Source organism: Amblyomma maculatum, unplaced genomic scaffold (assembly GCF_055883805.1).
Source record: "Amblyomma maculatum isolate TAMU_Amacu unplaced genomic scaffold, ASM5588380v1 scaffold_29, whole genome shotgun sequence".
Lineage (NCBI taxonomy): Eukaryota > Metazoa > Arthropoda > Arachnida > Ixodida > Ixodidae > Amblyomma > Amblyomma maculatum.
In genome coordinates this window covers 774536-797145 of record NW_028146754.1, presented here as the reverse complement: position 1 = coordinate 797145, position 22610 = coordinate 774536, and the positions used below count along the sequence as shown (strand labels likewise).

The following is a 22610-nucleotide window of genomic DNA, read 5'->3' as shown; positions in this document are numbered from 1 at the left end:
GGTTGCCTTTCTCCAGATTGACTTAGCAAAGGCATTTGACTGTATCGTTCACGAACTGTTGTTTGCCATTTTAGACCATTTGAATGTCGGTTCGGCTGTCCGTGAGGGTGTGGCTTTGGCGTACCGGGGATGCACGACAAGATTGCTTGTTAACAAATGTTTAGGGGACCCCATCAGTGTCCAGCGTTCCGTAGAGGGCTGTCCCCTCAGCCCTCTTTTATTTTGGATCTATATGGATACTCAAGAATAAAAGCATTCAGAGATTCAATGTACAAGCAGCCGAAGTAATGTTATTAGCGTGTTCAGACGACATCATGATTTTACCGATGATGAGGGGGGCATAAGCCAAGCTGTGAAGTGTTTGCGCGACTTCAGTCGCGTCACCGGCTGTGGAGTTAACTAGTCGAAATGCTTCGGGCTTTGGCATGGAAGGTGGCCATCTATGCCTAAACGGTTTGCGTGTGTGCCTTGGACGACGACACCAGATAGGTACTTGGGAGTGCCGCTTATGTCTTACCGTGACAGTGAACAGTATTGGAGAGGGCAGGCTAAAGAGATAAAGGATAAAGCTGAAAAGTGGAGAGGAACCAACCTATCTATTTTTCCAAGGGCCATAGTTTGCAATTTGTTCTTTATCAGAAAGCTCTGGTATGTTATGCAGGTGTTGCAGTGTTCTCGGTTAAATATTCAAAAACTGCACAGGAATTTTAATGTATTTGTCTGGGCATCTGAATGGGAGCGCTGCAGCCGGGCTAACTAGTTCAGACGAGCAAAAGATGGTGGGCAAGGATTGGGCCACCTGTTTTTGCGACAGCTGGTCAGTCGTTTTTTTGTTTTTTAGAGACACGACCGACCTGTTCTTAATGACCGTAGGCCAAGTCAGGCTGAGGCGGCTGCTACCGGAGTACGTGGTTTCCACGGAAGATTTTTCCGCAGTGATTAAGGGCTTTTATACAGAAGTATGGTAGCAAGTGTTCGGTTCCTTTCAGCGCGGTTCTCAAGGGATTATTTGTCTACAGTAAAACAAAAGAAATTATATCGTGCATTGTGTGACATTATGTTTCCTATGCCTTTGTACAGGGCCTTGTACAATGGAGGCCCAGGTGCAGATGTTTTAAAATTGGGAAACAAAATGCAGGTGACACCAGGAGGAAAAACCTTCGTTTTTAAATTGCGCACCGGAACCTCGCCGGTGTAAAACATTTTTGGAGAAAAAGGGATTATTCATACCCTGGGGATCACACTGTTTAATATGACTGAAGCCTGAAACCATAGACCATGTTTTTTTTTTGCACTGTTGGGAAGGAATATATTTTCGGGATATATTGCAAAGAACGCTAATGAAAGATTTTCCGCTGGACCTGCATGGCAGTCGGTACTTATGCGCAGAAAGGGAGGATGGGGTACCATATTTCATTTAATTATGCTTATGGGCCTCCACTTTATATGGCGCTCAAGAATGGCGGGTTATCATTGCGATAAAGATGCACGGCCTGCCAGAATTTATTTTCGGGAAAGCGTGGGCAGGTATTTGGCAATCCAGAAAGCTACACCAGAACCTCCCGAGTGGCTCTCAAGGCTAGAACCGTTGTTGTTTCCCTACTGCATAAAACCAGTGCCACTGGGTCCCAGTGCCCCCGCGCCATACCTGATTATGGTCCCAGTATGACGATAAAACTGGGCGCACTGGGACGCGGCATACTGGCACGCTCGGCCTTGGCGGCACTGTTCGTCCGGAGAAAAAAAGGCGTGGGATAAACATTAATTAGCACTAACTCCCCCCTTCCATTAAGCCTATTTTTTAAGCCTTCGCGTAATACTAGGCAGGCATCTAACTGTAATTTTAACTCCCAAATTTAGAAATGCTGAGCGACTGATGGAGTTCAATGGTGTTAAACGATCTAATGAATTGCCGATTAAGGTAAAAGCCGCCACAAGTGTTAAATTGACATGTAAACTGTATTACCAGTCTAATCAAATTCTGCCTGAATTTCTTTCTTAGTGAAATTCACATATGTTGCTTATTTTTTGAAACATGCTTCACACTGCTTTTTGTTGTTGCGCACATGCTATTACGTTTGCGAAATAATTTTTGGGAGTGTATCGCGTAATTCGCTTGCACTTTATTGTACTTTGTAACCATATTCTTTCTAATTCTTTTTTTCTTCATTTTAGTACTATTATGCTTATCGATTTTATCTGGTACTCATAATTATGTGGGTATTTTATTTTACATGCCGTTTGCTGTATTCTTGCATATGTATGCAATTGTAGCAGTAATGTTGCGTTTGTATCATTATTGTTCTTTTCTACGCTTCATCCGCTATGGCTGAACCTCAGAGTAATATTTGTATTTGGACCAGCCACTAGCCTACTGAGCTATCGGTCCAAACAGTGTTTGTACATATGATTTGGATTTGTCAATAAAGTTCCTTGAAAAAAAAAAGTAACGAAACAAGTTCAGTTCATAAAAAAAACTTTAAAAACAAATGAAAAGAGTGCACAAATCGCGCTTCGAACTGGGTCCCTAGTCAGTCAGTCAGTTCAGTCGTTCAGTCGTGTCCGACTCTTCGTGACCCTATGGACCATGTCACGCCACGCTTTCCTGTCTCTCACTTCTTCCTAACATCACATAACTCTCGAGGATGCCATCTAACCATCGCGTTCGCTGCCTACCCCTTTTCCGGTGACCCTCAACCTTTCCCAACATCAAATCTTTCTCCAGCGACTCCTCTCTTCTCATCAGATGACCAAAGTATCCGAGCTTTAACTTAAGAATTTGACCCTCCAATGAGCAGTCAGGGTTTATGGTCGACAGTATCGACTGATTTCATCTTCTGGCCGTCCAAGGAACTCTCAAGATTCTCCGCCAGCACCACAATCCAAACGCGTCAATTCTTCGGCGGTCAGCCTTCTTCACAGTACAACTCTCGCATCCATACATCACAACTGGAAATACCATAGCACGAGTTATACGGATCTTGGTTGGCAGACTAATGTCTCTGCTCTTTACTGGGCTGTCAAAGCTAGCCATGGCTCTCTTTCCCAGAAGTAAGCCTGGCTGCAGTCTCCTTCCGGGGTTATCTTGGAGCCCAAGAAGAGAAAATCTGTCACAACTTCCACTTCGTGTCCCTTGATGCTCCAGGACTTAATGGGGCAAGACGCCATGATCTTTGTATTTTTAATGTTCAGTTTAATCCCAAACGTCTCGCTCTCTTCTTGTACGCGCAGCAGAAGTCTCTTGGGTTCCACTTCACTTTCTGCCATTAAAGTGGTATCATCCGCATATCTAAGGTTGTTGAAGACTCGTCCAGACCGGCCTTCCTCGTCATGTACTCAGCATATAGCATATAGGGTCCCTAGACTCCTGTTCAATTACCAGCTCACTACGCTAGCCACTCGGCCACGCCGAGGACTGGAACGTTTTGAAACATTTCTACATTTTATGTCATGAACCGCATTTATAAGGTTGGGACCTCATGTTTTGCAGTCTAACAATTACAACTTTTTGATCATTGGAGCTTGCTGACTGCTGTCACGACTTGCAACTAATGTTCTGGGTGCCTCTGAGCGCTATTTTGTGCACTGGAATCATTTTAACATGTAGAGTTTGACATCGCTGGCAAATCGGTGGTGCTCCGCTACCGTGGGTGTAATTTTCGCTGAACACGGAGCTTTAGCACAAATTTTCAAGGAAACCAGTGCTACCAAGCTTCAATGCCGGCAAGCGCAGCAGCGAGGACAATATTTTGCGTGTAACTAAACCTTATTTTTATGTAAACATTTCGGGAAGCGGGTCGATGACCGAGGGCGCAGCTGCTTTATACGCAGAGTAAGGAGCGCGAAAGCTTGAGAAACATGCAATTACAAGCGCTGTACGTTGTTGTTTTGTCTCTCATGGGCCCATCGCTCGGTAAACTAGTCTTTTCATCGTTTTATTTTTTCATTCTGCTGTTTCTACTGGGCCGTGGTGCAAGCTACACTCGTCAGCGATTGAGCCCGCATTGAACATTGTGGCAGTTGTGATTGTGTTAGAGTGCCCTTAAGATCAGCTGTTGAGTTTGTTATGCATGGTAGCCCACATTATTGAATTCTAGTTTTAGTTGTGCGGTAATCGTCAGTGTGCCATGAGATATCAGAGGCGCGGCGTCGTGGTCTCTCTCGAAACTTTCGAAACGACCTATCGTAACATGGAAGCTCTAGAAAAGCGATACTGCCTTTGTTTCCTTAAAGGTGCGCAACGACTTCGCAGCACAAAGCGCTTGCTTGAACCATATTTTTCATATGCGCCCAGCTGGCCGTTTCCGAGTACGCTGTTTCCATGTTGGCCCCTAGGGATACTACTTCGGTAACGCCGCAGGCCGCACCGGCTATACTGGGGCACTGGGACCAGTACGGCCCCAGCGGACATAGAGTGCTTCTCCCAGTGCATCGCGGATGCCAGCGACACACCCAGCGTCAAAAAGCTAATCCCAGCACTTTCCTCCCATCGTACCAGTAACCAGTGTCTTCCCGTTATTGCTCCAGTGAATATCGCAGACCTCCAGCGTGCCAAGCAGATCCAGTTCAAAACCAGCGCGAAAATCTTACTGGTTTCGTACTGGAAGACGCTGGGATATGCTGGTTTTTCCAATAGGGTTATGCGTGAATTTTAGCGTGTCATATTGAAATAGCGTCTGTAAATAGATTTTTGTCTATTTGGTTCTCGCGGCTACTGTGCCGGAGTTCCCGGGTTTGAACGCAACTGTAAGGCCGCATTGAAAAGCGACTCGCGCGTGGAGTCAAGCTGGCGGTCGAACCCCCGCGCGTCGAGGCCAAGGAGCCAGCGTTTTTTTTTTGTTTTTTTTTCTCCTTTTCTCCCCTCTTCTTGGGCGCGGGCGCGCGCGAGGCTTGGTCTGTTTCGCCCTTTCGCCCCGAGACGTCGCCAAGAAGCGAACGGCAGGCGCATCCTTATCAGCAGGGAACAACAGCAGCACGCTTCTGCGAACCACTTTACGGCCAGCTCGTCCAGCGATGTCCCGCCGTGGCGCCAAGCATGGGTGCTGGGAGACGCTGTTAATGAAGCTTTTTGCACTTCCACAAGCGCTCACTAAATGTCCTGCAGAAGGCGACAATAGGCGCGCCCCTTGGCCCTCCCAAGTAGGCAATCAGCCCAGCGGCCTCCCGCTGTGTCGCGAGACATTGGGTCCGAGCAACGGCGACTGTACACTGCTCTGGGACAGTGCCGCCCCCCCTTTCTTTCCTCGAGACTAGGCTGGGTGGCCTAGTCTCCAGATCCCCCGCGGCGTTTCTTTCACAGAGGCGCCAGCTGCAAGGTCGCGTCGCAAACACGCTTAGGAGGGGAGGCAAAGACAGGCGCCTTGTGAGAGGGTTTGGGGACCAACGAGTGGAGAGAGGGTGTTTTGAATGATGAATTTTTACTTGGCGTAATTAAAGACCCGGGTCTAAGATTATTCCCAACCCACGGGGGTTGTGGCATGTTTTTCAATAATTTGATTGGCTGCTTTATTTTCGGTGCGGATCACCGAAGGTGACCGCCCTCGGGTCTTTGTTGATGTCTGTCATCAAAAAGCGGTCCTCGGACCATGTTCGACGGTCAAGATTGAGGTTCCATGCTTAGCACGTATTTACACCCCCTAGGCTTTAAACGAAACGCTCGGTAGGAAAGTAAGGGCCTGTAAAGTGACTTCTCTGTGTGAGAGTCTTCATTTTCTTTTAAGTTACAGTTGTCTGTGTGACTTGTTGCTGTAACTTTGCCTATGAATACTATTTTGCTTCTGTAAATATATATCTCCTCCTGACCATCATCAGATCATCGTCTTCTGCTTCTTCACTGCCGAATGACCACGTTTGGAGAGCCTTCAGCCACTCCGAAGATTGGCAACGAACGAGCTAAACATCACTGGCGCAGCACGACAGGGTTCGGCAACCAGCGACCACGAGCATCACCCAGAGCACCCAGGCCCTGGGAACCCACTAGGCTACAAGCGTCCGCACGTCCAGCCAGAAGCAGCAAGGTGATCCAGGTCTCGAACCAGAGGCAGCGTTCTGGGGAAGGACTCTGACGAGGCTGCGGCACCAAGGGACGGAGGCCCCGACTGGCGACACCAGCACGGGTAAGCGGGATTTCTTGCGCTTTGTTGAAGTGGCTATGGCTCAAGTGTATAGTGGCGTATGGTTTTAACACGGAGCATGATGGTGAGCGTAGGCGAGAGAAAGACAGGGGAGATATAACAGATGACAGCGAGCAGTCGCAGCAAGCGACAACTCAGCCTGTAGCAGGAGCGCTTCTGAAGTAGCGGATTGTCGGTTTCCGATGCGGTTGCAATTCGCCGCATGGAACTAGATTTTGAGCTGGAAAAATTGAAAATTCTTTCACAGGAACGCCTAGAGTTACAGAAACTTGGGCTGGATCCAACGGTTGCAATGGCGATAGAGGGAAGCGGGCAGACGTCTGTAAGGTCCGACATTGACGATTAGCGTCGAATGGGGCCCGATCCAGTCTCACAATGCGCTAAAGTCCTTAAGGGACTGAAGCTGCCGTGTGACGCGGACGTGCCATTATGGTTCGAGGAAGTCGAGAGAATTTTCACGACGTACAAGGTGCCAAACGAAAGCCGCGTTCTCTTAATCATGCCAGCACTAGCTGAGCGTGTCAGGTACCTTCTCCGTAACCTCGGGGACGATGAGTGTGGCAGCTACGAGTCGGTAAAAACAGCCGTTTTAAAGGAGCTGAAGCTTAACCCCTCAGAATACCTCGAACGCTTTGAGCGCGCGACGAAACGCCGCGATGAAACTATGGTGCAGTTCACCTCGCGCACTAAGACGTACTTTCAGTACTACCTTCGGTCACGGGATGTAGAAGCCAAAGACGACCTGGTATCATTGATCATCGCAGATCGCATAAAGGGTAGCTTGAGCCCTGAGGGCTTAGAGTATGTGCGTCTTCGTGACGAGGAGAGGTGGCTAAAACCGGATGAAATATCCGACGTTCTCCAGACGTTCGAACAGGCTAAGGGCAAGGGGCGCGCAGCGAAACAAATTGTTGTGTATGCGGAAAAACCGAAGGGACTCCCGAAAGCGGCGAACAATGATAGCAAACAGCCAATTCAGTGTTATGAGTGCCGCGCATCTGGCCACCGAGCCAAGGAATGCCCTCGCGCTTCACAAAACGAGCAGAAGAAGGAGAAACGCGCTCGAGCTCAAAAAGTGGCGGTAGCCAACGTAGAGGCATGCGAAACACCGGCGTCAGTAACCTCCCAGACAACCCTAGTAGCAGAGATGAAAACGCCCCAGTCATTCGACGAGGTACGCAAATCGAAGCTACAGCAGGTGGAGATTGAGTGCGCAGGGATACCGGCGACAGCTATAATTGATACCGGTAGCGAGATAACCGTGGTTAGGGAAGGCCTCGTGCCATGTATATGTCGGGAGCCATCCGGCTCGATAAAGCCCGTTTCGGCTTTTGGGGAGACGGTTAACGCAAAACTGGTCACTCTTGCGGTAAGCATCAGGCGGCCCACCGCACACATAGCAAGGCCCAAGGCAGTAGACATTGTATGCGCGCTTTCTGATAAGCTGGCGGAGGGAGTGGATTGTTTGCTCTCCAGGGAGGATTGGGAACTGCTTTCGGAGATAGACAGTCGTTACGAGGCACTTGTTATGAATAAGGCCTGCCCTCTGTCTGAAGCAGTTAACACGTCTATCACAATGGCGGAGCAGAGCGCAAAGCTGTGCTCTACATCACACGAGGAGCAAGCGGCGGGGCCTGAGGCAGACAAACTAATGAGTGGTGAGCAGGGTCTGGTGACGGAACAGCCCTGTGAAGTAGATCTCGAAGAAAGCGAGAAGGAAGATGTAATCTCGATCCAGGATGACGCGGATGCAGCCCTAAAACAGCTCCAGGTATTCAGATCCGACCAAGTATCAGACGAAACATTAAAGAAAGCGTGGGCTGACGCAAAGGCAGGGAAGGCAGGCATGTTTCTTTCAGATGGCTTATTGTATCACTGGGACTCGATCTCCGGTAGCAAAGTGAAGCAGCTTGTGCTCCCCCTTAGCAGGCGTGAAGAAGTACTTGCGCATGAGTCCCTTTGGGGAGGCCATTTGGGGCCACGGAAGACAAAGACCAGAATTAAGTACAGCTTTTTCTGGCCAGGCTTAGAAGGGGACCTAACGCGACACTGCAGGACATGTCACGGCTGTCAAGTCCGCTCAGACAGGCGAATTAAAGATAGGGTTCCCATCACACCTCTTACCAGACCCGACCATCCGTTTCAGGTCGTAAATGTCGATATAATCGGGCCGCTCGATGTTTCGTCGAGCAGGGGTCATAGGTACGCTCTCTGCCTCGTTGACTTGTGCACGCGGTGGCCGGAGGTAGTCTGTTCGCGATCCCTAACCGCTAGGGCAACATGCGACGCCTTGCTTACGATTTTCAGCCGCACAGGCATACCTGAGGTAGTCTGTTCAGATCAGGGACGAACTTCACGGCGCAGCTGACGCGTGAGATGTTAGCAAGACTGGGATGCGCACCGCGAGTTTCGGCTCCTGAGCATCCGGAGAGCAACGGGACAGTGGAAAGGTGGAACCGCGTTTTGAAGAACATGTTGTTCTATGTTATTGAGAAAGATCCCAACAACTGGGATAGACTGGTCCCGTTCGTTTTCTGGGCGTACAGAGAAGTCCCCCATGACACTACAGGCGTGGCGCCGTTCCGGCTCTTATTCGGCAGAAACCCTATCGGACCGCTAGCGATTCTGCAGCGAACATGGACAGGCCAGCAACCCCTCCCGAACACACTCAGGGAAGAACCCGCGAAGTATTTGCGACAGCTACGCGAGCAGCTAGAAGTAGCAGCAGAAGTACTAGCAGGTTTGACGTCGAGCGCACGTAAGGGAAGTTACGCGCAGGCGTATAACAGGCGCGCACGGAGCAAGACGTTTGTCGTCGGAGACCAGGTATTGCTCTTTGACACAGACCCTGGCTGTAAAATGGCCCCCAAATGGCTCGGTCCATTCGTCGTAACCGCGCAAGAGAGGCAGAACTCGTAAAGAATGGACAAGGGAAAAAAGGCTACAGCGATAGTGCACGCGAACAGGCTGCGACCCTACTACACACGTGTCAGCCATGTCGGAGTAGTTTTCGAGGAAGGCGAGGAGTTTGGTGAAATCGAGTACACCCCTCGGTCTGTGCCTGAGAGATGTGGGGGTTTTCTGATAGATGCGGAGAAATTCGCACACCTACCTACTCAGGACCACCTCGAGATCTCGGAGGTGTTTGCCGCTTACGCTGATTTGTTCAGCGAAACGTCGGGAGTCGCACGAGTTGGGGCACACAAGATAGAGCTGCACGAAGGCCACCAGCTCAAACGCACTTTCCCATATCGCGTGCCGGAGTTATTAAAGAGTGAGGTGAGCCGCCAGGTAAACGAGTTGCTAGACCTCGGGCTGATGTATCCGGTGGAAAGCGAGTGCGCCCATCCCGTTGTATGCGTGGGTAAGAAGGATGAATCGGTGCGCATGTGTGTTGACTATCGCGCTTTAAACGGAGCGACGCGCACGGATGCATTTCCAATGTCACCCCCTAAAGAGCTCATCATGAGGGTGGGCCGCGCTAGGTATATCAACTCTTATCGACTTGCGACGCGGATACTGGCAGGTGCCGGTAGCTCCGGAGAGCCAACATCTGACCGCCTACGTAACTCACGAGGGACAATAGAGAGTTTTAGTTTCACGTACGTGGGAGCTTCACGTACGTGAAGCGCCTACGTGTGACCAGTGCCCATGCGCAGAACGTGAAGAGTCCGCGGGAGTTTCACGGGCGTACGTGAGATTCGGATTTTCACGTTGGCGTCTTCACGTTGCTGGCGTACGTAAAGTTGACAACATGGCGACGCCCTGCCCGCCCGCTTCACAGCAATAACAGCTTCGCCGCTAATTCCTCGGCGCGATATCGTGTTCTAAACTGTTGTATTCCCTTTAAGCTTACCCAATCTTACCCTCGCGTAAAGTTTCAAGTGACAAATAGCCTTTTCTTTTTAGATAGAAGGACGATTTTTCAGCTGTTAAGCCTGACGCAGAAGCGTTTGTCGTCGTCATAGCAACGATCTCGCGAGGTCACGCCAGACCAGAGTTGAGCGAGAAGTGGCTAGAGTGCCAGATGCAAGCGTCAGGCAACCAGAGCCAATCCGTTGTAGGGGGAAGGTTGTGAAGTTGTAAGCATGAGTTCTGTTGGTTCTGTTGCCCAGCGAATTCGCTTTTCCAAAAGCGACGATCTGTATATGCTTCGCGACGTGAGAGAATGCAATCCATTCGAAGACTGCATGCGACACGCTGTGCGGTGGACGCATATAGGTATGCGCCTTGCTAATTGTTCACTGTGGAACAACGACGTTGAGAACAGATATTTCCAATTCAACCGACTCTTGGCTACGGCCGTAGCGTGGCTCGGCTCAAGGCAGCTCGACTAAACAAAATTAGTTTGGTTCATCTGTACTAGATGGCGCGGCATAACACGTACGCACAGTTTTTCGAGGCTTGTGTGAAAGGTCCATACATTTTGCTTCACGTACACCACGTTTGCACCACGTACGTGAAACTAAAAGTAGTCCTGGCGAAATTCGCGCAGCGCACGTAGAAATCTCACGTTTGCGTACGTAACTCTGTACGCACGTGAAACTAAAACTGTCTAATATGCTTGGCGCGTAATGCCGTTCGGGCTAAAGAACGCCGCGGCCACCTTTCAGCGGATAATGAACACCCTCCTCTCGAAACATCAGACTTATGCGGCCGCATACCTCGATGACATCGCCATTTTCTCTTCCTCGTGGACTGAACAATTGCGGCACTTAGAAATAATTTTTGATTTGTTGCGCGACGCCAAGCTTAATGTGAGCCGGGAAAAGCGTCAGGTCGCAAAGGCCCACATTACGTACCTACACTCTAAGAAAAAAGGGTGTGCGAAAGGGGTAAAAAGGGCATAGCATGGTCCTTTACCCCCTTTAGAAGGCCTTGTGGGTAACTTTGCACCTGCTGGAAGCAGGTCCCTATTCACTTATCCCCTCTTAGAAAACTTGCACCCTACTGCAACCCTACTTACCCTCTCTACCAGCGTTTGTGTGTTTGTGTGTGTGTTCGTGCCCCTTAGACAGCGGTATGAATAGTTTGGGCACATGTCACGATGGGGCGCTCGTGCAGCATTCTGTCCTATCATGTCTCGTTCCTGCACGGTCGCTTTCAGAGAAGGGACGCCTTTTGTGCCACCTTCGCCACCGTTTTTCTCTCGCGGCGTTTGGGTCCCTCTCCATGTTTACTCTCCCCAGTCAGGAACTGCAAGCTGCAGGTGTGTCCTGGTTTCTATGGGTGACGTAATGACTGCAAAACTGCCTCTAAATTGTAATGAAACAGCAGATACATTTGTTTCGCTTGTGGGAGTAATGCTCTGGCAGTGCACAGCCTGTTTCAGGCTTATAGTGGAGCCACTCCGACTGCATAGCGAACTGTCACGGGCCGCTCTGCAAACGTATTTCCTAAGCTGCTTAAAGGAAAGAAAACGCACAGTATCTGTCACACTTCTTGGTAGAATCCTGAACCACACCGCAAGGGGAAGCTTGGGAAGCTTCAAAGGAAGGTGGATTAAAAGGAAAGAGAGAAAGAGGTGCTGGTTGTGTTCCGCAACAAAATTATGCACATATCTGATTTTACCTGAAGCGCATACAGCTCGTTCGGCCGAAAAGGCATCGCCATTGCCATGGTCGTCGCCGAAACTCACAACTCGTGGAAAAATATATGCTCTATTTTATATTAAAATCTTGATAATATCGATTCCTTATACAGCTTTCAGGGCGGTGTCATACCCTTTTCGCGTCACATTTAGCATCCATCTGCTAGTCATGTTGAAGGTTAGTTTGCGACAGAGATTGGAACCAACGACCTATGTACAGCTGCCGAAATCTTAACTGACATTCGTGACGGCAGTACTTTCTGTAATTCTGAGTGTTACAGAGAAGCTAACCTGCGAAAAGTCAAGTATAAGAAATGGCTCACCAAGCTTTTGCGTAATCTTGATCATCTGGCAAGTATTGTCTTTATTAAGGCGCAGGAGCATAGAAAAGGAGGTCGTCATGAGCACGCCAGTTAAAGATTTGGGCGGCTCTACCTCCGGTTTTATGCCTTTCATTTTATAGTTCGCCGTTCACCGAGAAGTGAGGCAGATAGAGCACCTTCCGTTCCTCCAAACAAAGCAAACTAAAGGCGTTAATTACATTGCCAAACTCTGCGTCTCCTAACGGCAAAAATTCGCGGAATGAAAACGCCGTGTTAAAGGCGCTATCGCGTCTACAGCTTTGGTGTCATGCTGGCTTGAAATTATTTAATTTTATAGCGTTAACTAGAGGCAGGCTGGTGGGCAGCTGAAAGCTCTGACACTCGAGGACAAATTTCATCAAAAGTTGATTCTTTCTACTAGTTTTTTGTTGAATGCGACCAGCTACACTGAAAATAAGGATCTCTTCACCCTCATTTACTGTACCGCGGAAAGTATGTCAGTCGGACATTCTTAGTTTACAAATGGACAAACACACACGTATGTATATTAAATATATACATATATATATATATATATATATATGTGCTTAAACTGAACATTAAAAAGACAAAGGTCATGGAGTCTGCCCCTGTCAAGTCCTGGAGCATCAAGGGACAAGAAGTGGAAGCTGTGACAGATTTTCTCTTCTTGGGCTCCAAGATTACCCCGGAAAGAGACTGCAGCCATGAAATTGGGAGACGCCTGCTTCTGGGCAAGAGAGCCATGGCTAGCCTTGACCGCCTAGTAAAGAGCAGAGACATTACACTGCCAACCAAGATCTGTATTACTCGTGCTATGGTCTTTCCAGTTGTGATGTATGGATGCGAGAGTTGGACTGTGAAGAAGGCTGACCGGCGAAGAACTGACGCGTTTGAATTGTGGTGCTGGCGGAGACTCTTGAGAGTTCCTTGGACTGCCAGAAGATCAAATCAGTCAATATTGTCGACCATAAACCCTGACTACTCATTGGAGAGACGAATTCTAAAGTTAAAGCTCAGCTACTTTGGTCATCCGATGAGAAGACAGGAGTCGCTGGAAAAAGATTTGATTTTGGGAAAGGTTGAGGGTCGCCGGAGAAGGGGTAGGCAACGAACGCGATGGTTGGATGGCATCCTCGAGGCGCTGCAGATGAAGTTATGTGATGTTAGGAAGATAGTGGGAGACCGGAAAGCGTGGCGTAATATGGTCCATTATATATATATATATATATATATGTATATATATATATATATATATATATATATATATATATATATATATATATATATATATATATATATATATATATATATATATATATATATATATATATATATATATATATATATATTAAGCTCAAAATTTCGGGCAGAAATGGCATTTTGTCGATGGTATGGTTCTTGCCTGATTCGATCAGAAGTCGGATGTTCCCATTGTATGCGGCGGCAATGCCGGTGCTATCGCTGAGGCAGTGGCTTGTCTTGCATCGCAGCCGCCGCATATTATGGGAACATTCGACTTCTGATCGAATCAGGCAAGTACGCCAAACAACTTTATTGTTAAAAATACCAACGGCAAAATTCCATTTCTGTGCGAAATTTTAGCTGTGAGGATTTTGCGGTTTAGTTTGGAGGAGCATTCTACAGCGCGCTGGTAATTGTGCAACGCCCTGTATATTCCTGGGTCTCCTCTTTTAGAAAGTTTTTATGTTTCTGCAAACGACCTACCTGCCTGTCTGTCCTATAAATCCAAGGGCCGTCGGAATGCGGTAAATAACTCATCTTGCCTCGACCAAAGGTTTTCATTTGCTTGATCTTACTGTTCTACACACATGCTCTCTTCTTCATTCCTTTTTTTTTTAATTTTCAAAAATAGGCTAATAAGTTTGGAAAGTGAAGAAAACAGAATGCGTACACCGTGTCGTATTGCTCTGTAATAATATTGCAGGAGACGTTATTTTTGCATGTCATAATTCATAATTTTTTTATTCGTTCCGATTTCAGCAGGTTCTTTTAATTTTAAGCTGTACAAACTGCCCCAAGAGCTAGCTCTATTGTTCTTAGTTTACCAGGGCTCCTTTTTTCGCAGTGCTTCGGCGTGTTTCGCACTGGCTGCACCAGGCTGTGGGGTGGTTCCAAACGCCACTTCTCCGGCGCTTTTGTGATGAAACACGACGCATGCATGTTTTCCGCAACGCCGCACACTAGACACTTCGCGTTTTTCAATGCAGCACACACGTGTTTGCAGCAGCATTGTGCGACACGATGCCTTCGAGCATAAGTTGAGTGGAAAACTTACAAAAGACCAGCTAGCTGGCTGCGGAGCCACGTACAACCTGTGATACTTGCACGTGGTCACTTATCCTTTCTAGTTCCGAGAATTCAGGAAACTGGGCATTGATTCCTTCGCTCGCCGTATGACACAGCGCAAAGGTGACGCACACTCTTTTGTCCTGATAAGCTTGCCCCTTCAGTGAACATCAGAATTTTGGACACTGAATCTCAAGCGCCAATGATGGAGGTGGGGTAAGGAACAATCTGAAGAACCTCTTGCTCCCTGGAACTCTTTTCTTTACAGCATGAAGTCAGTTTTCGCCGGACTTTCGGAAACCATTTTGGCTGTAGCTTCCACAGAGAAGCGTTTAGGGGTAGATCGGCTGGAAACGCTGATTGGTGGACACGCCGCGGCCTGGCGTGACGTTTTTTGCGTCGGGCTGAATGCTTAACCGGACGTGACGTAGTCAAAAACTGGGTTTGCTTGTTTTTTTTCGTCCCTAGACGCTCTAGGGAATCGCTAGGAGCCCCCGCTCTGGCAACGCGCGCGATTCCGGCATTCGGTTCGTGGATCTCGCTGCTGCATGACACCGGCGCGTTCGGTCACCGAGGTGCTCGACGATGGCGGGCCTGCGCGTTTACGTCAATGCGCTTTCGGCACGCCGATCCGTGCTGTACGTTGGGCGGAATGACGTTGATAATGGCGACGACCTGCGGGAGATCGCAAGCACCGTCAAGGTAAGTATAAATTGCGCAGAATTGTCTCTCATTTTGCTTATTTATAAGTACTGTGTCGCTTGTCTCTCCCCACGTGCTTCCAGGACCTCGTGCAGCAGCAGCTCGTGGCATGGACGCTCCTCGTGTTAAAAAAAAAAAAAATCGGCCACGGCTATGGAGACCTCCACGAAAACATCCGCCGTCGGCAACTAAGCGCTGCCTGACTGCTATGCTGAGGCGCACGTCTGCCGTGCGCATTCTCAACCCTGATTGAGGTACAAAAACGCAGATTTCTTTGTCGAAGGTTTTGTAATATGTTGCGCATTGATCAAATCGCTATGTTCATAATGCAACTTTTTCTACTCTTTTACAGCACCGTTTCCTGTATGCTGCGAAGAGACCGAGGATTTTCTTTGTACGCAGCAGCCCATGTCAGGGATCGCGGCATCGATCAGCTCTCCAAGATCATCGCCGCAACCCTCGTAAATGTCTACAGTAGAAGCATCGCGACAGCATCCAGGGCAGCATATAACCATGGCACTGTGTACGACGTAGTGCACCGCTGTTGACGGTGCACGGCAAAGGGCCACGGACGAGTGCAGGGCGTTGTGTTCGCCACGCCGTCACGTCGCTGCGCATCCAAACGGCCCTTTTCAGGGCCGCCCCAATGTTTCCTGGCAGTACGCACACCTGCACCTCCCGTACTCCTCTTCCCTCTCTACATTGCACGTGGCTTCGTATCAATCGTCGCAGCCACCAAAATAACTTGCGCGCTAGGCCTCTTTACCAGGCTATACGTAAATACACGCATGCTTAATCGTGTCAAATTTGATTTAATAAAGTGCTACAGTGCTTATTACCTGCTTCCCTCACGCATTCTTCCGAGTCTTCGTGCAGCAGCTGCAGAACACGTGGCAAGCGTCACTCTACTGCCGCGACGAACGCTAACTAAGCCCACACAACAGGCTTAACAGCTAGAGTATTCTGCGGCTTTGTTCAGCGATGTTAATGGAAGTATCGACATTTTATATAACAACTGCATAATCGTCTTGAATATTGCTTCATAAAGTACTGTACTGCTTAATTCTCACTTACCTCGTGCATTCCACAGCTGCTGCAGCTAGCACTTGGCCAGAGTCGTTCTCTCCAGTGCTGCAGAGACGACAAGCTAGGCCTCGCGATAGGCTACAATATACACCGCGGCTTTGTGCCGCTGTGTATTTTTTTTTTTTTTTTATAAATGCATCACATTTCGGAGGTTATAGTCGCCATCCAAGGATCACTTAACTCGAGAGCACGGGAAAAGGCAGAAGTGTACGCACCTGGATTCGATGCCATGTACAACGCCGTTTTTTTTTTCTTTTTTTTTTTCACGAAAGCATCCTACGCGCTAGGCGTCCTAGACAAGGTTCAAGTGCAGTGTGCCTTTGTATAGTAACCATGTATGGGGTGAGCAGTTGCCATGTTTTCAGTTCACTTTTGTTGGCTGTTTCTTAAATAAAAATGGTCTCTGTGTCTGTCACTGTGTCTAAAGAGCTGCTCTAGCCGAACCACGTACGTAGCGATGGATTGCACCGCGGCAGTATGGCTTTGTTCCAAGTTTAACAAAACAGTTGAGGCCAAATAAAAATCGGAAATGACCATTTCCAACTGGATATTGGCCCCCAGTCAACAATTTGGAGTCCAATTTTCAGCTCTGTGCCAACATTTCGTACAATTAAGGGAGTCGAAATTATGGAAATGGCATGCATTTGTGAACATCAAACATGCTTCACATCCAATTAACATGTCATGCAATGCTAATATAAAAGCTCAATATTCTATCGGGGAACTCTATGAAATCTGCTAGAGCATGGAGCACACGTTCGTAGAGATATTTTTTTTAATTACCAGCACTCGCAAAGGTATTGAAAATAATTGAATCAAGTCCCATTCAAGGAATCAGATGAACAGTAACAAATCATCCTTTATATATTTTGTTTAGTACCTCAGTGAAGAGTATTAGGCACACTTTTGCTGAATTTGTACATAAATGACATAATTCATATTGACAACAGTGCTCAGCTCATCATGTATGCTGATAATAGTGTGTTTATTACTGGCTTTGATCTCAATGAGACTGTTTTACATTGAAATTATTTACTTGAAAAATCGTTTGCCTGGTCCAATTTCATGAGGAAATAAACACAGAAAAACTATTTTATTTTGAGTATGAAATAAGAAAATGATGTAAGAGATGGCTACCGATCTATAATAAAAATATTGACCTTGTAGAAACTCGCATAAGTCTTGTGTGATTTTTTTTTCATTTGAGATAGGAAATTCATATAAACAACACTGCAAAAAAAAAAAGATTTCTTCAATGAGTGAGCTTTACCTTGATGTGGTACTGTCCTTGCCTTTAATTATGCAAGTCCCCACAGATAAGGTATTGCAGTTTTATGTGGGCAAGCACCACAAGAGCATATATCAATAAAATGATAATTCTCAGTAAATTAAATGTGTGTTTCTTACATAACAGATATTGACTGCCGGCTTACGACATGACACCTCCGTGCAGAATACAGTATAATTATCTTTAACTATGAATGCCACTTGTTGCATGTTTCCTATTTTTCTTGGCGGGACAATAAAAGCTTTCTTTGCTCGATGGCACTGCTGCAATTTAGAGCCACTCCGTTTTTAACTCAAAACTCCAACCTCTGGTTTCTCCCGCACTTTCACACTTGGTGCAACCTGCAATCAATAAAACACAATCTAATGGTCTCACTGAATGAACTTAAACAGGTATTGCTGAAATTGTGAAAACAGCTATGAATACACTTTTTAGGGTTGTAAAATCAGAAATGTTGCAAAGTTAAAGAGCACTGCAGAATCTGCATTGGAGCAATGCAAAAGAACGGATGCTACTGCAACATTACATCACCCTCCGTCGATTGACATCACTCATTAACCTCCACCACTTCTCAATTACTCACAACTGCTGCGGACATGATTTTGCAGACACGTTCTGCGGACGTGGTCTGCGGACAGAAATCTGTGAAATCTGTGCGTTTGCCAGCGCTGTGTTAATGTATTTTATGTTGTCACTTATACTACTTGAGAATTCATTTAGTGTTCTATCAGTGTGTTGTGTTACCATGCTAACAAGTTTCCTTATATCTTCTTTGCATGTGTTATTGTATGTAGTTGTATCCCCCCTACAATAATGCCTCGTGGGCGCTGTAGGTACTTACAATAAATAAACATAGCGAAGCAATACTTTCGCATTAATAGATATTCTAGACATAGGGTCTCTAATTCTTGCACTTTTTTTTAAATAATGTGTAAATTTTTTTATCCTACTCTGCAGCTACTCCTTTGTAAATGGGTCCAGGACCTAAGTGCATGAGTTGCTCTCTGAAACATTTAATTTAGCTCTCGAGACTATCTAATATGCTCGAATTGAAATCATTGACTCCAGATCGGACATTGAAATTAGTTGCAAAATTTTTAACTGCAAAGCCTATTGAAATCTAATATGTTTGGGTGTATTTTTACTAGGGAGCAAAATGCACCAGCTTCCTTTAACATCTTAGCCAGCGCACACACAATGCATCATTGAAATGTAGTTTGAATTCCAGTTTCACCATGCATAACAATTGTCCATTCAGTTTGGATGTTCATTAGGAATATCAATTCTAATCCGTAAGATGACCATAACTTAGCAGCCCATAATAAAAATAAATTGCTTCTTTATAGAGAGTTAAAACTATGCAGTTGGGACTAAGTACTTATTCCAACTGGGAGGTCATCTGGAAACTGGAAGACATTTGATTATGGAAATTCAATTAGGACTAAAAATTCTAATTGGAAAGAATGAAAAGATGCCTAAATGGAATGAGGGCTTCTAGAGAAAGTGTAAATTCTGGAAACTCAATTGGATAATACAAGACTCTTTAGCAGGATCTAGAACACATCTTTTACAAATGAACACTTGAAACTTAGAGCACTGGCTGATGCTCACCGCCGCAGCTCTCAGAATAACTGACAGCATGGGCAAAACTACAGTAGGTGTTAGTGCAGTATACACCAGTGTTGTCACTGCGAAGTGAAGAGCCACAAAGCAGAGGACTGCCATCCTTACTACTGCCAATATAAAAGTCCTTCTCAGAGCCACCCCATTGTTTCCTGGCAGATCATGGGCCTTCAACTTCATTGTCATGTTTCCTCGTTTTTAGTCTTTTGTAGGATGTATTGGGCCTTCAGTGGTCTGTCATGCAACACTGCATGACTAATCCACTGAGTGCAAAGCCGTTAACCAACAGAGATATCTTTTCACTTCATGTGCGGCACACAAACATCATGCATAAAACAGGCCACATGTCACTATTCCATCTTTCTTTACACTTTCTTTCTTTAGCACACTCTAAAACCATTCCTGTAAAAAGCTAGAGCTTCTTTTACGCAAAGTGACATGGCAAGTATTGTAGCTTGAAACATTTTCAAAACGGAAAAATAAATGCATGAGGTGGTTCACAACCATTGTTTTTTTGTAAAATTGTGTTGCTTCATAGGCAGTAACTTGAACAACACTGACAACATTTCTACATTACTTTGAAACAACCCAGGCAAAAATCCTAACTGATGTAAATGGTTTAAGGAACAAACTTCCAGTTCATACCAGTTGGATAACAATGGATCCCTAACTGGAATTCAACTGGGATCAACATTCATGCGTATAAGGTACCCGTTGCATGCGAGCCTTGCTACCTGTTGATGGTTTACAACTCCGAAAGAACACAAAAACGAGGGCACAAGTGCAGATAAGGCGCATGTTTGCAGTCTCCATGACCGGTTGTATTCGTTCCTCTGTATCCCATGAAAGCACTCCATTTCTAACCCCCAATGGCGTAGGTCTGCAACATCCGGTGCAATAATGCGGGGCAACTGCCCCCCCCCCCTTCTTCATGAACACACCTGAGCGCAATACCATCAACTACTTTGTCGTCAAGGCTTTCTTCGATTGGGGAAGTTCGTTTTTTGTATCGCACAACATTGTGCAAGCCGAGGCATTTTTTTTTCTTCATTTCTTAAGACTTCAACGTAACAAGCATACCCCACAACTGATAATAGCTATATTACGAGGGGCATATGTCATATTTTTTCTTTTCTTAAGAAAGGTGCATTTGTGAAGAATTAAGTAGAGGTTTTTGACAGATGAATTTCTAGATTGGGACCACTCAAATAAAAGGGCATATAAAAACCACAAGAATTGCAAACTTTGAGCATGTAGAAATACTTGGTAACACGTACAGTAACTAAAAAGTGGCAAACTGGCAGATGCGACCAGGATTATAACACGGTGCCATTGTGAACAATTTCGTTTACATCAGGCATAGCGCAGTGCCAGCAAAAGCCTTCAGAACTGGCACATGTGCTGTATTGTAGTTCATATTTTTTATGCTTCCACAAACTCTCCATAAGGACTGTTGAAAGCTTTGAACATGCACAAGACAACTGCAATTACATCGGCCACAGTGACAACGAATAAAGTAAATACCAACCAGCTAGAATGTTAGACTGAGCGTTCACATGCAAATATGGGCGTAGAAATGTCATTTGAGAAGTAAGCATGCTAATAGTGAAAGGACAACTCGAACACACAGAAGAGAACTGAAGTTACAAAAACAAACAAGCAGTCATAATTGAGGCCTTCAACAACTGCGCTGTGAAAGACAAATTTTGCAGAGGGACAAGTGCATAATTAATCCTGCCGCACAAATGAAATAAGCATACCCCTCGATCAATTATAGAAATCGCTTGTGTACAAAAAGTGGGAAACACTGAAGTCATCTTGCTTTGAGCAACTAATTTCAGATATTATAAATCTTGTTTTGAAAGCTGGTATTGATCTAAAGAGCATAAAGCAAAAAAAAAAAACCGACATGCCAACATTTTCATTTTCCGGTCTTTAAGGCTTCAAAGCTGCTACTCGATTTGTCAAAATTGCCAGCTCACCTACGAGAGATGATAATGCCAGATCTGAAAGCGTCCACTGACCCATCATAGGTCCTCTTCCTCACAGGACACAGCCTCCTCCTCTCACAGGATACAACAGACACTCATATATTAGGAATAGTTGCAGGCTGGGAGAGGCTCTAGAAAATCTCAATCTGGAGAACTCCAATGCTGCCCAATCGTTGGCCTCTTCGAGTCCAATGCTTGCCACTTTAATTTGAGGTGTCTCCTCAGCCAAGGCATTTTGATGAAATGTGTTCTATCAGACAGCTTGTTGTAGAAGGATGTAAGCTTCGGAATACATACTTTAAGGCTTGAGAGGTCCCTCAGTAGAATAAAGAAATCTCTTCACTTCAGGACCAGATATGTTCTGCGGCTTCTAAAATCGCTTTTGATTTAATGCAGAGCTCGGCATAAAATCTACCAGTGCAGTCAAGCATCGCCCCTTTTATTTTCTTCCTGCAATGAAAACCCTGAACCTCAGACACATTCTCCTACCATACTCTTTTTGAACTTCTGGTGCCTGTCTACTGATATTCTGAGCTCATTTGATTTTATGAATTTCTGCTCAATAGCCTTGCACACTGTGGCCACACATCATCTTTGAGAAAGAGCTTTAAATCATCCATCTTTGCCACTACTTTGTCAAGGTATAGGTGCTTTGTCTGCAAGTGAAATTGTGCAGCATTTACTACTTCAGGTACTGCATGCTATAGGTGCAAGCAACATAAAAAAGCAATGGCACAGACTACCGTAGCCTCCTTGCAAATAAAAAAGGTACCAATGAGCAGTGATGCCTTGCTAACAGAATACATTTAGTCTCAAAGTGGTCTTCAGCAGCGGAGTGATAGTGGGGGTCGTCAGGTTTGATTTCATGATGGACTGACGTGTATCTCTCATTTTAACAATAACCTTCTCTTACAGCAACAAAAGAGAGAAAGCATTCTCTTGAGGAAAAGAACTTAAGGCCCACAGTATTGCAGCATGTGAATTGCCTTGCATATATTTCTCTAACTGCACTCTTTGCATTACCACCCTCTCCCCCCCCCCCCATTCCCAGCCACACTTTCCTGAGCACTGCACCCAGTGCAGTCCTCACACCCCTATAGGGCCCGCAAGGTTTCTAACCCCTCCTTTATGCTAAAAAAATGCCTTTTTATATCCTGAAAAGCAATCCCACAATGTCTGGACAGCCCGAAATTCAGCAAATACTTGTTTTACTCATCTTTGCACCTTAGTAATGTATAAGAAAGGGTTTTTTTTTTTTTTTTTGCTGTTGACATATTAGATGCATAAAAGGTGGCATATGCCCAGAAAATTTTGTTAAAAATTGGCTATAGTGCATGCTACCTTTCTCTTTCATAAGTTTTTTTGCAAACTGAAGTGGTGGACCACATTAACTTATTCTTCATTGCATTATGTCATCATTGTGCAATTAAAAAAGTGTCCACTTAGATATATTCACAAGTGCTGTTTGATAAATAATTGTCTTTAAACTCTGAGGTTGTGTGAAAGAGATACTAAATGGAAGGAAAAATAGTGTAGCACATATAT

At 46.0% G+C, this 22610-nt stretch overlaps 1 long non-coding RNA gene and 1 pseudogene across 1 annotated transcript; both read left to right on the top strand.

Moving 5' to 3' along the window:
* The window catches only part of LOC146170883 (uncharacterized), a 574420-nt pseudogene that overhangs the window by 77189 nt on the left and 474621 nt on the right, over positions 1 to 22610 (top strand).
* LOC146170893 (uncharacterized) lies at positions 14868 to 15731 on the top strand. Its single transcript, XR_014703079.1, has 3 exons — positions 14868 to 15077; positions 15161 to 15331; positions 15430 to 15731. It is a non-coding gene; the product is annotated as an uncharacterized LOC146170893 (long non-coding RNA).